Below are 14564 nucleotides of genomic sequence, written 5' to 3'. Positions count from 1 at the left end.
GTTGGACTTTCCTCCCAGGTCACTCCAATTATATGTCAAATAATAGCTGTATGTTAGGAATGGAAATAGCAAGTGATTCGTAACAAATGTGTTACAAAGGAAAATTACATGCAATCAGCTAAATCATCAACACATGACACGGTGGTCACAGGGGTTAGTTACATCTGAATGACACGGCGGTCATAAGAATACAAATAAATGATTATGAATAATCAGCAGATGCAAATGAGAACAGTCACAAACAGGGGAGGAGAAAATAAACGTATGCAATTATCCTAATAATCACCAGCTGGTTAATCAGCATAAGACACAGTGGTCATAGACAGAGATAATTGTACATACACCTCCTAATTAAGTGACTGAGTTTTGTTGAATGACCTATAATTAGCTGAAAGAACAAATATATGGCACGGCGGCCATATAGAAAAAATAGTATGCATGTAATGATACAATAATCACCGAATTAATTGGTATATGACACAATGGTCACCAAATAGATGAGTATAAGCATTATTCCTTCATTATACAGCATGTGATATTGAAATCACAGAAGACATTTAATTAAGGATAATAAATGTGGGAAATTTGCAGATGCCACATTTGATTACTAAATAGTTATCCTTATATAATTTCTTGGCTCAGAACAAATTATATCTGACAGACGGGCGGTATGACAGAAAACGAGCAGAATAAGTGAAGCAGCGGGTTATAATTTCACCCGCAATATCTATGAATTAATTATACAAAAAAAAGGGGGAGAAAAGAAAAATAAAAATAACAAATGAGGGAAAAAAATATATATAATGAAAAAATAATAAATGAAAATATCAGATTGGTACTGAGAGAGTAGAGAGATTTTTTCTCAGTGTCGTTTATACGATACCAGTACTGTCATAAATTCCGTGTGAGGCTGTGTGGAAGCTCCAGGGATTGCAGCGGCATGTGTCCGTGTAGACGCTCCGGGTGAGCGACGGTTAGGTGCCGTTGCTAAGGGGATGCTTCTGAAGTCACTGCCGCGTCTGTCCGTGGTCTCTCCGAGGAGAGCGATGGCTGAGGCCGTTGCCTAGCAAAAGGTCTGAGCGCTCCGGCTGGCGCGGTCACGTGTGCGCATCACGTGATCGCTATACCTCCTGACGTACGTTTCGCAAGAAAAGCTTGGTCACAGGACGTAATGAGGTCACTGGGGATTCCAGTTTAAGTAGGGCAGAGCTCATGATTGATTGGATATAGTTGATGATGGACATACTGATCCCCCAATCATAGTAACATGGGGTGAATCCTGGCTAATTATAGCCGCCTGGGTTTAATAAGTTTGACAGAATGATTAATTAACTAGTTGCGCTTGAGAGAAATTAATATTTATAAATTGTATAAAGTATATAATAGAAAGGAAAAGATATCCAAGCTAAAAAATATATATATACATATATGTGTATATAAATAAGTGGGAGAGTAAAAGAAATTGATTGAGAGGATTCTTGGTCTATCTTAGAGATAGGCAAAAAAATGTGTTGGCTGGTATTGATTATATGTGGTTAATTATGTGGCTGCTAATGTTAATTGTCTGTGTCAGTGATGGAGATGCTTGATTGATGAATTGGGTAATATTGTATGATAATTGGACATATAATATATATTGGATGAGGGGATGGGATGTGAGAGTGAAGAGTGAATAAGAAAAATAGATATGGAGTGAGATAAATTAAATATAATGAGAAAAGCAATTGTAGTGTTTATTAAGGAAACCTATGTGATATTGTGAAGGAAAGGAGAAATATAAATAAAATAAAAGAATAGTGGTTAAGCACTAGTGTGAAAGTGTAAAGTGTAAAGAGGATTATATATATATATATTTTTTTTACTGATTATTTACTAATGTTTGGCTGTGAGGAGATGAGAAGGAGTACTAAATGGGATACCAGAGGTTGTGGTAGAGGGGCATTAATTTAAATATACCCCATAATTTATATGTTCATTCATGCCTGCTGGTTGTAAAGATCCCATTTTAAAGATCCATTCACTTTCTCTTTGTAGTAAGTTGTCAGTTAGGTTGCCTCCTCGTATTCCAAGTTTAATTTTCTCCAAGCCGAAGACTTTAAGCTCCTCCCATCTGTTTTCATGATGGGTATTGAAGTGGCGAGCGACTGAGGTAAGTTGTTTCATTTTAGCCTTATCTGAGATGGCGTTGCGTATAGATCCTACATGTTCTAGTACCCGCTGTTTAAGCGGACGGGTTGTCATGCCAATGTAGTTTTGGTTACAGCTACATTTTAGGCAATAGATAACCCCTTCAGTTTGGCAGTTCATGTAGTCTTTAATTAGTATTTTCTTTCCGAATTTGTCTTCTACTTCCTTTATTGGGTGCATGTATCTGCAAGCTTTACACTTGCCACAGGGATATGTTCCAGTGACGGTTGGTTTTTTAGCAGAAAGTTTTTGAAAATGACTGCTTACAAGTCTGTCTTTGAGGTTAGTGGATCTACGCCAACTCATGGCGACCTTTGGACCTAAATTTTCGGATAAAGTGGGGTCTGCATGCAAAATATGCCAATGCTTTTGTATTGCTGTGTTCACCTTCTTCCATTCTTGACAAAAATTTCCGACAAAGCGAATGGTATTGTCAGTGTTGGAATTCTTGGGTTTTCTCTTGAAGATTAGATCCTCTCTTTTGATAGTTTTGACAGTTTTTAAACCTTTTTTTATGGAGGTATTGCTATATCCCCTTTCACATAATCTGTTTGTCAATTCTATACTTTGTGTTATAAATTCCTTATCATCTGAACAGTTCCTACGGAGTCGGAGAAATTCCCCTTTTGGTATATTTTCGATAGTTGGAGGAAAATGGGAACTGGTTTGGTGTAATAGGGTGTTTGTTGCTGTACTCTTCCGAAATAGTTTTGTGGCAATCATTCCTTCAGAATTTTTGTAGATCATTAAATCCAAAAATGAAAGTTCTGATTGGCTTATGCTGTGTGTAAGATGAATATTTAGATCATTCTGGTTAAGATGCTCTATAAATTGGTGCAACAGATGTAAATCACCCTCCCAGATCATGAAAATGTCATCTATGTATCTGTTCCACATGACGATATGGGACGTAAATTGATCATTATGGTCTTTGAAGATAATTTCCTGCTCCCACCAGCCAAGAAATATATTGGCATATGTGGGCGCACAGGCCGCCCCCATAGCCGTACCCCTCGTTTGGAGGTAGTATTTGTCGTTGAATGTGAAGAAATTGTAATGTAATACAAAATACAATAACTTGATCAAAAAAGGATGAAAATCATTCTTGGGTTCATTGTGTAGAAAGTGTTCTACTGCTCTTATTCCATCTTTGTGACCTATTGATGTATATAAAGCTTCGACATCCAGTGACACCAGGTATTGATTTTCTTCCAATTTTAAATCGTGCAGTTTCCTCAATATATCTGTTGTGTCCTGGACATATGAGGGAAGGTTCAGGACATAATGCCTGAGATGTAGATCAAGAAAAGTACTGGCTTTTTCTGTTAAACCCCCTATCCCAGACACAATGGGTCTACCTGGGGGAGTTGCAATATTTTTGTGTACTTTAGGTAGTAAGTAATAGGTTGGAATCTTGGGGTTTGGTGTTAATAGATAGTCATATTCCTGTTTTGTAATTGTTCCTTGTGCTAGTGCTTGATTGAGGATATTTTCATAAATTCTTTTGTAGTCTTGGAGAGGATTAAGTAGTATCCGTTTATAGCAGTTGGTGGTATCAAGTTGTCGATATGCTTCTTTAATATATGCCGTTGTGGGCCAAATGACAACATTACCTCCTTTGTCTGAAGATTTGATAACGACATCTTGCCATGTCTGTATTTGCCTGAGAGCAGTCCTTTCTTGTCGGGTAAGATTAGAATTACCCCGCCATTTATATTTGTTAATGTGAATGAGATCAAATTCTTTCGCTACAAGTTTCATAAATACCGATACTTCTGGACAGATTTGTTCCTGTGGAAAGAAGGTAGACTTCTTTTTACATCTCGGTCTGGTAGTGGGATCCACTTCCATTTGCTGGTGTTGTTCTTGTTCAAGTTCCTGCAGTGCATCTAGTGCTTCTTGTTCCATCTGTGATATATCTGAAGATTGGGATTCTAAAGATAGTAGTGGTGTTGTTGCCTTATCAGCGTATAGTTTGGTTAGTAGCAACTTCCTACCAAAAAGCTTCAGGTCTTTTTCCCACTTGAATCTGTCGAAATGCTCTGTAGGCGAGAAAGTCAGACCTTTTTGAAGTACAGATTCTTGAGCTTGTGTAAGTTCATGATCTGAGAGATTAATGATTTTTAATTTTGAGTCTTGGTCATAGTTCTGGGTTACCACCGCTCCTGTTGATGTTGTCGTCTGTATGTGTTGCGGGTCGTTGGAGGTGAGGAGTCCCATTGTCGCTGTCCTCTTCTTTTTGCGCCCCCGCCACGTCTTCCCTCTCTTTGTCTTCCTCTTCCTATCCGTGAATCGTCTAAAAAAGATGCTGAGTTTTGAGGGTTGGAAGGGATGTCACTTCTGTGGTTGGAATGTCCTTCTCTGGTATAGTCAGTGGTATCCTCAGTTCCCGAGGTCTCCGCCTCAGATGATGAATACTGGCCTGTGTATTTGGGAGGATCTTTTCTCCAAGTGGGCTTTTGCCATTTGAAGATTTTCCCGGATGCAAAATCCCTTTTATCTCTCACAAATTTGGTCTTTTTTCTGTCTATGATGGTTTGTTCATAAGTGTGAAGTTCCAATTTGTTTTTCTCAAAACACCGTTGGAATTGGGGGTCTTTCTCCCAATTTTCCAATTTCTTGCCCAATTCTTCTAGATTTTTTTCACATTCTTCTAGAACAAGATTATTGTGTTTAATAAGTACATTCATTAAGTCATTAGAGCATTTCAAGAGAATGTTTTCCCATTCTTTAGTCAGATTTTCACTCGCCAGATCAAAGGTCGGGAAGACTCTTGGGCGAAGGCCACGTGGGGATATTTTGTTCTTAATATAATTTTCCAACGTCGTAAGATCCCAATTAGTCCTGATTTGTTTTCTCAGTGTCAAATTCAATTTCTGAAAGTCCTCTTCCCAGCTGATGTGGGGTTCAGTGTTAACTAGATCACTTGGAAAAATATCATCCAAGTTGTCCTTGTTTTTTCATCTAGCGCTGAGCTCTTGTCTTAAACTGAAACTCATAGTCTGGTAAATTGTATACAGTACTCCTGGATTGAAAATATATGAACGGGACAGGGAGTTCTAAGAGAAGAAAACCAGGACCCCTTGATATTATGACTGTGCAGGTATTCCCTGGAAAGCTGAGTTATCAGCCAAAAACTAGATTAGGGAAATGGGTTTAGAAGGGAACCGCACCAGTACAAACAATAATGTATGAACAATTAATAACCTCTAAAAAACTGAATTTAAATAGAATTTCTTCTGTATATGGCAAGTAAAGGTGTAGTAGGAATTATTCCCAACACCAAAGTTGCTTTCAGTGGTGCTCCCTAGAGTCAGAGAGTATCAAGTACCAAAAAAATAACCAAAGAAGGTTCAAAGAAAAGGACTCTTTTGTGGGAGCACTCTTGATTCAGAGGAAAATATTAAACTTAGTGAATTTTCAAAATGACAAATAAATTAACATAAGTCAAATCCTAGGAGTAAATGTGTGTGAAATACATAGCTATGCGAATTATTGATAATAATAATGAATATCCGTGATATTAAATTCACGATTGTTGAGTTGCCGGAGAGTAAAGTTCTGTGATGCCTATACCGAAAAGAATCTGCATTTATTGAAATAAATGACCATCATTCATACTGCTAATATCCATTTAAGGATTATATAGGTGCAGAAAATAAAATCATTGGTCATGCAAATCCCAATATGACATAAAGTTGAGTGCCACTGTGTCCAATAGTCAACGCTTTTTTGCAGTACCAGAGTGTTCAAAGGAGGTCTCCCTTCCTTGTACTAACCCGGCCTTTCACTGCTTAGCTTCCAAGTTCGGAAGAGATTGGGCATCTCCAGTGAAGTATGACCGCAAATGTTGGACTTTCCTCCCAGGTCACTCCAATTATATGTCAAATAATAGCTGTATGTTAGGAATGGAAATAGCAAGTGATTCGTAACAAATGTGTTACAAAGGAAAATTACATGCAATCAGCTAAATCATCAACACATGACACGGTGGTCACAGGGGTTAGTTACATCTGAATGACACGGCGGTCATAAGAATACAAATAAATGATTATGAATAATCAGCAGATGCAAATGAGAACAGTCACAAACAGGGGAGGAGAAAATAAACGTATGCAATTATCCTAATAATCACCAGCTGGTTAATCAGCATAAGACACAGTGGTCATAGACAGAGATAATTGTACATACACCTCCTAATTAAGTGACTGAGTTTTGTTGAATGACCTATAATTAGCTGAAAGAACAAATATATGGCACGGCCGCCATATAGAAAAAATAGTATGCATGTAATGATACAATAATCACCTAATTAATTGGTATATGACACAATGGTCACCAAATAGATGAGTATAAGCATTATTCCTTCATTATACAGCATGTGATATTGAAATCACAGAAGACATTTAATTAAGGATAATAAATGTGGGAAATTTGCAGATGCCACATTTGATTACTAAATAGTTATCCTTATATAATTTCTTGGCTCAGAACAAATTATATCTGACAGACGGGCGGTATGACAGAAAATGAGCAGAATAAGTGAAGCAGCGGGTTATAATTTCACCCGCAATATCTATGAATTAATTATACAAAAAAAAGGGGGAGAAAAGAAAAATAAAAATAACAAATGAGGGAAAAAAATATATATAATGAAAAAATAATAAATGAAAATATCAGATTGGTACTGAGAGAGTAGAGAGATTTTTTCTCAGTGTCGTTTATACGATACCAGTACTGTCATAAATTCCGTGTGAGGCTGTGTGGAAGCTCCAGGGATTGCAGCGGCATGTGTCCGTGTAGACGCTCCGGGTGAGCGACGGTTAGGTGCCGTTGCTAAGGGGATGCTTCTGAAGTCACTGCCGCGTCTGTCCGTGGTCTCTCCGAGGAGAGCGATGGCTGAGGCCGTTGCCTAGCAAAAGGTCTGAGCGCTCCGGCTGGCGCGGTCACGTGTGCGCATCACGTGATCGCTATACCTCCTGACGTACGTTTCGCAAGAAAAGCTTGGTCATATACCAATTGTGTCATATACCAATTAATTAGGTGATTATTGTATCATTACATGCATACTATTTTTTCTATATGGCCGCCGTGCCATATATTTGTTCTTTCAGCTAATTATAGGTCATTCAACAAAACTCAGTCACTTAATTAGGAGGTGTATGTACAATTATCTCTGTCTATGACCACTGTGTCTTATGCTGATTAACCAGCTGGTGATTATTAGGATAATTGCATACGTTTATTTTCTCCTCCCCTGTTTGTGACTGTTCTCATTTGCATCTGCTGATTATTCATAATCATTTATTTGTATTCTTATGACCGCCGTGTCATTCAGATGTAACTAACCCCTGTGACCACCGTGTCATGTGTTGATGATTTAGCTGATTGCATGTAATTTTCCTTTGTAACACATTTGTTACGAATCACTTGCTATTTCCATTCCTAACATACAGCTATTATTTGACATATAATTGGAGTGACCTGGGAGGAAAGTCCAACATTTGCGGTCATACTTCACTGGAGATGCCCAATCTCTTCCGAACTTGGAAGCTAAGCAGTGAAAGGCCGGGTTAGTACAAGGAAGGGAGACCTCCTTTGAACACTCTGGTACTGCAAAAAAGCGTTGACTATTGGACACAGTGGCACTCAACTTTATGTCATATTGGGATTTGCATGACCAATGATTTTATTTTCTGCACCTATATAATCCTTAAATGGATATTAGCAGTATGAATGATGGTCATTTATTTCAATAAATGCAGATTCTTTTCGGTATAGGCATCACAGAACTTTACTCTCCGGCAACTCAACAATCGTGAATTTAATATCACGGATATTCATTATTATTATCAATAATTCGCATAGCTATGTATTTCACACACATTTACTCCTAGGATTTGACTTATGTTAATTTATTTGTCATTTTGAAAATTCACTAAGTTTAATATTTTCCTCTGAATCAAGAGTGCTCCCACAAAAGAGTCCTTTTCTTTGAACCTTCTTTGGTTATTTTTTTGGTACTTGATACTCTCTGACTCTAGGGAGCACCACTGAAAGCAACTTTGGTGTTGGGAATAATTCCTACTACACCTTTACTTGCCATATACAGAAGAAATTCTATTTAAATTCAGTTTTTTAGAGGTTATTAATTGTTCATACATTATTGTTTGTACTGGTGCGGTTCCCTTCTAAACCCATTTCCCTAATCTAGTTTTTGGCTGATAACTCAGCTTTCCAGGGAATACCTGCACAGTCATAATATCAAGGGGTCCTGGTTTTCTTCTCTTAGAACTCCCTGTCCCGTTCATATATTTTCAATCCAGGAGTACTGTATACAATTTACCAGACTATGAGTTTCAGTTTAAGACAAGAGCTCAGCGCTAGACGAAAAAACGAGGACAACTTGGATGATATTTTTCCAAGTGATCTAGTTAACACTGAACCCCACATCAGCTGGGAAGAGGACTTTCAGAAATTGAATTTGACACTGAGAAAACAAATCAGGACTAATTGGGATCTTACGACGTTGGAAAATTATATTAAGAACAAAATATCCCCACGTGGCCTTCGCCCAAGAGTCTTCCCGACCTTTGATCTGGCGAGTGAAAATCTGACTAAAGAATGGGAAAACATTCTCTTGAAATGCTCTAATGACTTAATGAATGTACTTATTAAACACAATAATCTTGTTCTAGAAGAATGTGAAAAAAATCTAGAAGAATTGGGCAAGAAATTGGAAAATTGGGAGAAAGACCCCCAATTCCAACGGTGTTTTGAGAAAAACAAATTGGACTTCACACTTATAAACAAACCATCATAGACAGAAAAAAGACCAAATTTGTGAGAGATAAAAGGGATTTTGCATCCGGGAAAATCTTCAAATGGCAAAAGCCCACTTGGAGAAAAGATCCTCCCAAATACACAGGCCAGTATTCATCATCTGAGGCGGAGACCTCGGGAACTGAGGATACCACTGACTATACCAGAGAAGGACATTCCAACCACAGAAGTGACATCCCTTCCAACCCTCAAAACTCAGCATCTTTTTTAGGCGATTCACGGATAGGAAGAGGAAGACAAAGAGAGGGAAGACGAGGCGGGGGCGCAAAAAGAAGAGGACAGCGACAATGGGACTCCTCACCTCCAACGACCCGCAACACATACAGACGACAACATCAACAGGAGCGGTGGTAACCCAGAACTATGACCAAGACTCAAAATTAAAAATCATTAATCTCTCAGATCATGAACTTACACAAGCTCAAGAATCTGTACTTCAAAAAGGTCTGACTTTCTCGCCTACAGAGCATTTCGACAGATTCAAGTGGGAAAAAGACCTGAAGCTTTTTGGTAGGAAGTTGCTACTAACCAAACTATACGCTGATAAGGCAACAACACCACTACTATCTTTAGAATCCCAATCTTCAGATATATCACAGATGGAACAAGAAGCACTAGATGCACTGCAGGAACTTGAACAAGAACAACACCAGCAAATGGAAGTGGATCCCACTACCAGACCGAGATGTAAAAAGAAGTCTACCTTCTTTCCACAGGAACAAATCTGTCCAGAAGTATCGGTATTTATGAAACTTGTAGCGAAAGAATTTGATCTCATTCACATTAACAAATATAAATGGCGGGGTAATTCTAATCTTACCCGACAAGAAAGGACTGCTCTCAGGCAAATACAGACATGGCAAGATGTCGTTATCAAATCTTCAGACAAAGGAGGTAATGTTGTCATTTGGCCCACAACGGCATATATTAAAGAAGCATATCGACAACTTGATACCACCAACTGCTATAAACGGATACTACTTAATCCTCTCCAAGACTACAAAAGAATTTATGAAAATATCCTCAATCAAGCACTAGCACAAGGAACAATTACAAAACAGGAATATGACTATCTATTAACACCAAACCCCAAGATTCCAACCTATTACTTACTACCTAAAGTACACAAAAATATTGCAACTCCCCCAGGTAGACCCATTGTGTCTGGGATAGGGGGTTTAACAGAAAAAGCCAGTACTTTTCTTGATCTACATCTCAGGCATTATGTCCTGAACCTTCCCTCATATGTCCAGGACACAACAGATATATTGAGGAAACTGCACGATTTAAAATTGGAAGAAAATCAATACCTGGTGTCACTGGATGTCGAAGCTTTATATACATCAATAGGTCACAAAGATGGAATAAGAGCAGTAGAACACTTTCTACACAATGAACCCAAGAATGATTTTCATCCTTTTTTGATCAAGTTATTGTATTTTGTATTACATTACAATTTCTTCACATTCAACGACAAATACTACCTCCAAACGAGGGGTACGGCTATGGGGGCGGCCTGTGCGCCCACATATGCCAATATATTTCTTGGCTGGTGGGAGCAGGAAATTATCTTCAAAGACCATAATGATCAATTTACGTCCCATATCGTCATGTGGAACAGATACATAGATGACATTTTCATGATCTGGGAGGGTGATTTACATCTGTTGCACCAATTTATAGAGCATCTTAACCAGAATGATCTAAATATTCATCTTACACACAGCATAAGCCAATCAGAACTTTCATTTTTGGATTTAATGATCTACAAAAATTCTGAAGGAATGATTGCCACAAAACTATTTCGGAAGAGTACAGCAACAAACACCCTATTACACCAAACCAGTTCCCATTTTCCTCCAACTATCGAAAATATACCAAAAGGGGAATTTCTCCGACTCCGTAGGAACTGTTCAGATGATAAGGAATTTATAACACAAAGTATAGAATTGACAAACAGATTATGTGAAAGGGGATATAGCAATACCTCCATAAAAAAAAGGTTTAAAAACTGTCAAAACTATCAAAAGAGAGGATCTAATCTTCAAGAGAAAACCCAAGAATTCCAACACTGACAATACCATTCGCTTTGTCGGAAATTTTTGTCAAGAATGGAAGAAGGTGAACACAGCAATACAAAAGCATTGGCATATTTTGCATGCAGACCCCACTTTATCCGAAAATTTAGGTCCAAAGGTCGCCATGAGTTGGCGTAGATCCACTAACCTCAAAGACAGACTTGTAAGCAGTCATTTTCAAAAACTTTCTGCTAAAAAACCAACCGTCACTGGAACATATCCCTGTGGCAAGTGTAAAGCTTGCAGATACATGCACCCAATAAAGGAAGTAGAAGACAAATTCGGAAAGAAAATACTAATTAAAGACTACATGAACTGCCAAACTGAAGGGGTTATCTATTGCCTAAAATGTAGCTGTAACCAAAACTACATTGGCATGACAACCCGTCCGCTTAAACAGCGGGTACTAGAACATGTAGGATCTATACGCAACGCCATCTCAGATAAGGCTAAAATGAAACAACTTACCTCAGTCGCTCGCCACTTCAATACCCATCATGAAAACAGATGGGAGGAGCTTAAAGTCTTTGGCTTGGAGAAAATTAAACTTGGAATACGAGGAGGCAACCTAACTGACAACTTACTACAAAGAGAAAGTGAATGGATCTTTAAAATGGGATCTTTACAACCAGCAGGCATGAATGAACATATAAATTATGGGGTATATTTAAATTAATGCCCCTCTACCACAACCTCTGGTATCCCATTTAGTACTCCTTCTCATCTCCTCACAGCCAAACATTAGTAAATAATCAGTAAAAAATATATATATATATATATATATATTTAAAAGAAAGGGGGGGAGGGGGAGTAGCGACCAACGGTGTCTTAAAAACTCACAATAAAAGGTATAGAATATAAGAACAATTTATTCACATAAAATAGGGTATTCACATAAAATTTGTTGCATAAAAATAACAGGTCTCTTTAAAAAATGGGATAAAAACAATTTACACAGTTCTACGTATATTACCAGTTAAAAGAACAAATAAAAGAATTATAACTTAACTGGATGTAGGTCACTGTCAGGTTGCCCAACGCGTTTCGTCACACAGACTTCATCAAGGGGTCAATATATATATAATCCTCTTTACACTTTACACTTTCACACTAGTGCTTAACCACTATTCTTTTATTTTATTTATATTTCTCCTTTCCTTCACAATATCACATAGGTTTCCTTAATAAACACTACAATTGCTTTTCTCATTATATTTAATTTATCTCACTCCATATCTATTTTTCTTATTCACTCTTCACTCTCACATCCCATCCCCTCATCCAATATATATTATATGTCCAATTATCATACAATATTACCCAATTCATCAATCAAGCATCTCCATCACTGACACAGACAATTAACATTAGCAGCCACATAATTAACCACATATAATCAATACCAGCCAACACATTTTTTTGCCTATCTCTAAGATAGACCAAGAATCCTCTCAATCAATTTCTTTTACTCTCCCACTTATTTATATACACATATATGTATATATATATTTTTTAGCTTGGATATCTTTTCCTTTCTATTATATACTTTATACAATTTATAAATATTAATTTCTCTCAAGCGCAACTAGTTAATTAATCATTCTGTCAAACTTATTAAACCCAGGCGGCTATAATTAGCCAGGATTCACCCCATGTTACTATGATTGGGGGATCAGTATGTCCATCATCAACTATATCCAATCAATCATGAGCTCTGCCCTACTTAAACTGGAATCCCCAGTGACCTCATTACGTCCTGTGACCAAGCTTTTCTTGCGAAACGTACGTCAGGAGGTATAGCGATCACGTGATGCGCACACGTGACCGCGCCAGCCGGAGCGCTCAGACCTTTTGCTAGGCAACGGCCTCAGCCATCGCTCTCCTCGGAGAGACCACGGACAGACGCGGCAGTGACTTCAGAAGCATCCCCTTAGCAACGGCACCTAACCGTCGCTCACCCGGAGCGTCTACACGGACACATGCCGCTGCAATCCCTGGAGCTTCCACACAGCCTCACACGGAATTTATGACAGTACTGGTATCGTATAAACGACACTGAGAAAAAATCTCTCTACTCTCTCAGTACCAATCTGATATTTTCATTTATTATTTTTTCATTATATATATTTTTTTCCCTCATTTGTTATTTTTATTTTTCTTTTCTCCCCCTTTTTTTTGTATAATTAATTCATAGATATTGCGGGTGAAATTATAACCCGCTGCTTCACTTATTCTGCTCGTTTTCTGTCATACCGCCCGTCTGTCAGATATAATTTGTTCTGAGCCAAGAAATTATATAAGGATAACTATTTAGTAATCAAATGTGGCATCTGCAAATTTCCCACATTTATTATCCTTAATTAAATGTCTTCTGTGATTTCAATATCACATGCTGTATAATGAAGGAATAATGCTTATACTCATCTATTTGGTGACCATTGTGTCATATACCAATTAATTAGGTGATTATTGTATCATTACATGCATACTATTTTTTCTATATGGCCGCCGTGCCATATATTTGTTCTTTCAGCTAATTATAGGTCATTCAACAAAACTCAGTCACTTAATTAGGAGGTGTATGTACAATTATCTCTGTCTATGACCACTGTGTCTTATGCTGATTAACCAGCTGGTGATTATTAGGATAATTGCATACGTTTATTTTCTCCTCCCCTGTTTGTGACTGTTCTCATTTGCATCTGCTGATTATTCATAATCATTTATTTGTATTCTTATGACCGCCGTGTCATTCAGATGTAACTAACCCCTGTGACCACCGTGTCATGTGTTGATGATTTAGCTGATTGCATGTAATTTTCCTTTGTAACACATTTGTTACGAATCACTTGCTATTTCCATTCCTAACATACAGCTATTATTTGACATATAATTGGAGTGACCTGGGAGGAAAGTCCAACATTTGCGGTCATACTTCACTGGAGATGCCCAATCTCTTCCGAACTTGGAAGCTAAGCAGTGAAAGGCCGGGTTAGTACAAGGAAGGGAGACCTCCTTTGAACACTCCGGTACTGCAAAAAAGCGTTGACTATTGGACACAGTGGCACTCAACTTTATGTCATATTGGGATTTGCATGACCAATGATTTTATTTTCTGCACCTATATAATCCTTAAATGGATATTAGCAGTATGAATGATGGTCATTTATTTCAATAAATGCAGATTCTTTTCGGTATAGGCATCACAGAACTTTACGCTCCGGCAACTCAACAATCGTGAATTTAATATCACGGATATTCATTATTATTATCAATAATTCGCATAGCTATGTATTTCACACACATTTACTCCTAGGATTTGACTTATGTTAATTTATTTGTCATTTTGAAAATTCACTAAGTTTAATATTTTCCTCTGAATCAAGAGTGCTCCCACAAAAGAGTCCTTTTCTTTGAACCTTCTTTGGTTATTTTTTTGGTATTTTCTCTTCGCCG

The 14564-nt window shown here is 37.7% G+C and overlaps 3 pseudogenes; 2 read left to right on the top strand and 1 right to left on the bottom strand.

Moving 5' to 3' along the window:
• Nucleotides 1-5916: 5916 nt before the first annotated feature.
• On the bottom strand, nt 5917-6036 carry LOC134913040 (5S ribosomal RNA; annotated as a pseudogene).
• A 1653-nt stretch (nt 6037-7689) lies between these two features.
• Nucleotides 7690-7809, top strand: LOC134913028 (5S ribosomal RNA; annotated as a pseudogene).
• Nucleotides 7810-14029: 6220 nt separating this feature from the next.
• LOC134913081 (5S ribosomal RNA) lies at nt 14030-14149 on the top strand (annotated as a pseudogene).
• Nucleotides 14150-14564: the final 415 nt, after the last annotated feature.

The sequence above is a fragment of the Pseudophryne corroboree genome, chromosome 4 (genome assembly GCF_028390025.1).
Source record: "Pseudophryne corroboree isolate aPseCor3 chromosome 4, aPseCor3.hap2, whole genome shotgun sequence".
Taxonomy (NCBI): Eukaryota; Metazoa; Chordata; class Amphibia; order Anura; family Myobatrachidae; genus Pseudophryne; species Pseudophryne corroboree.
The sequence above is the reverse complement of the archived record's forward strand: the minus strand, read 5'-3'. Positions and strand labels throughout refer to the sequence as shown.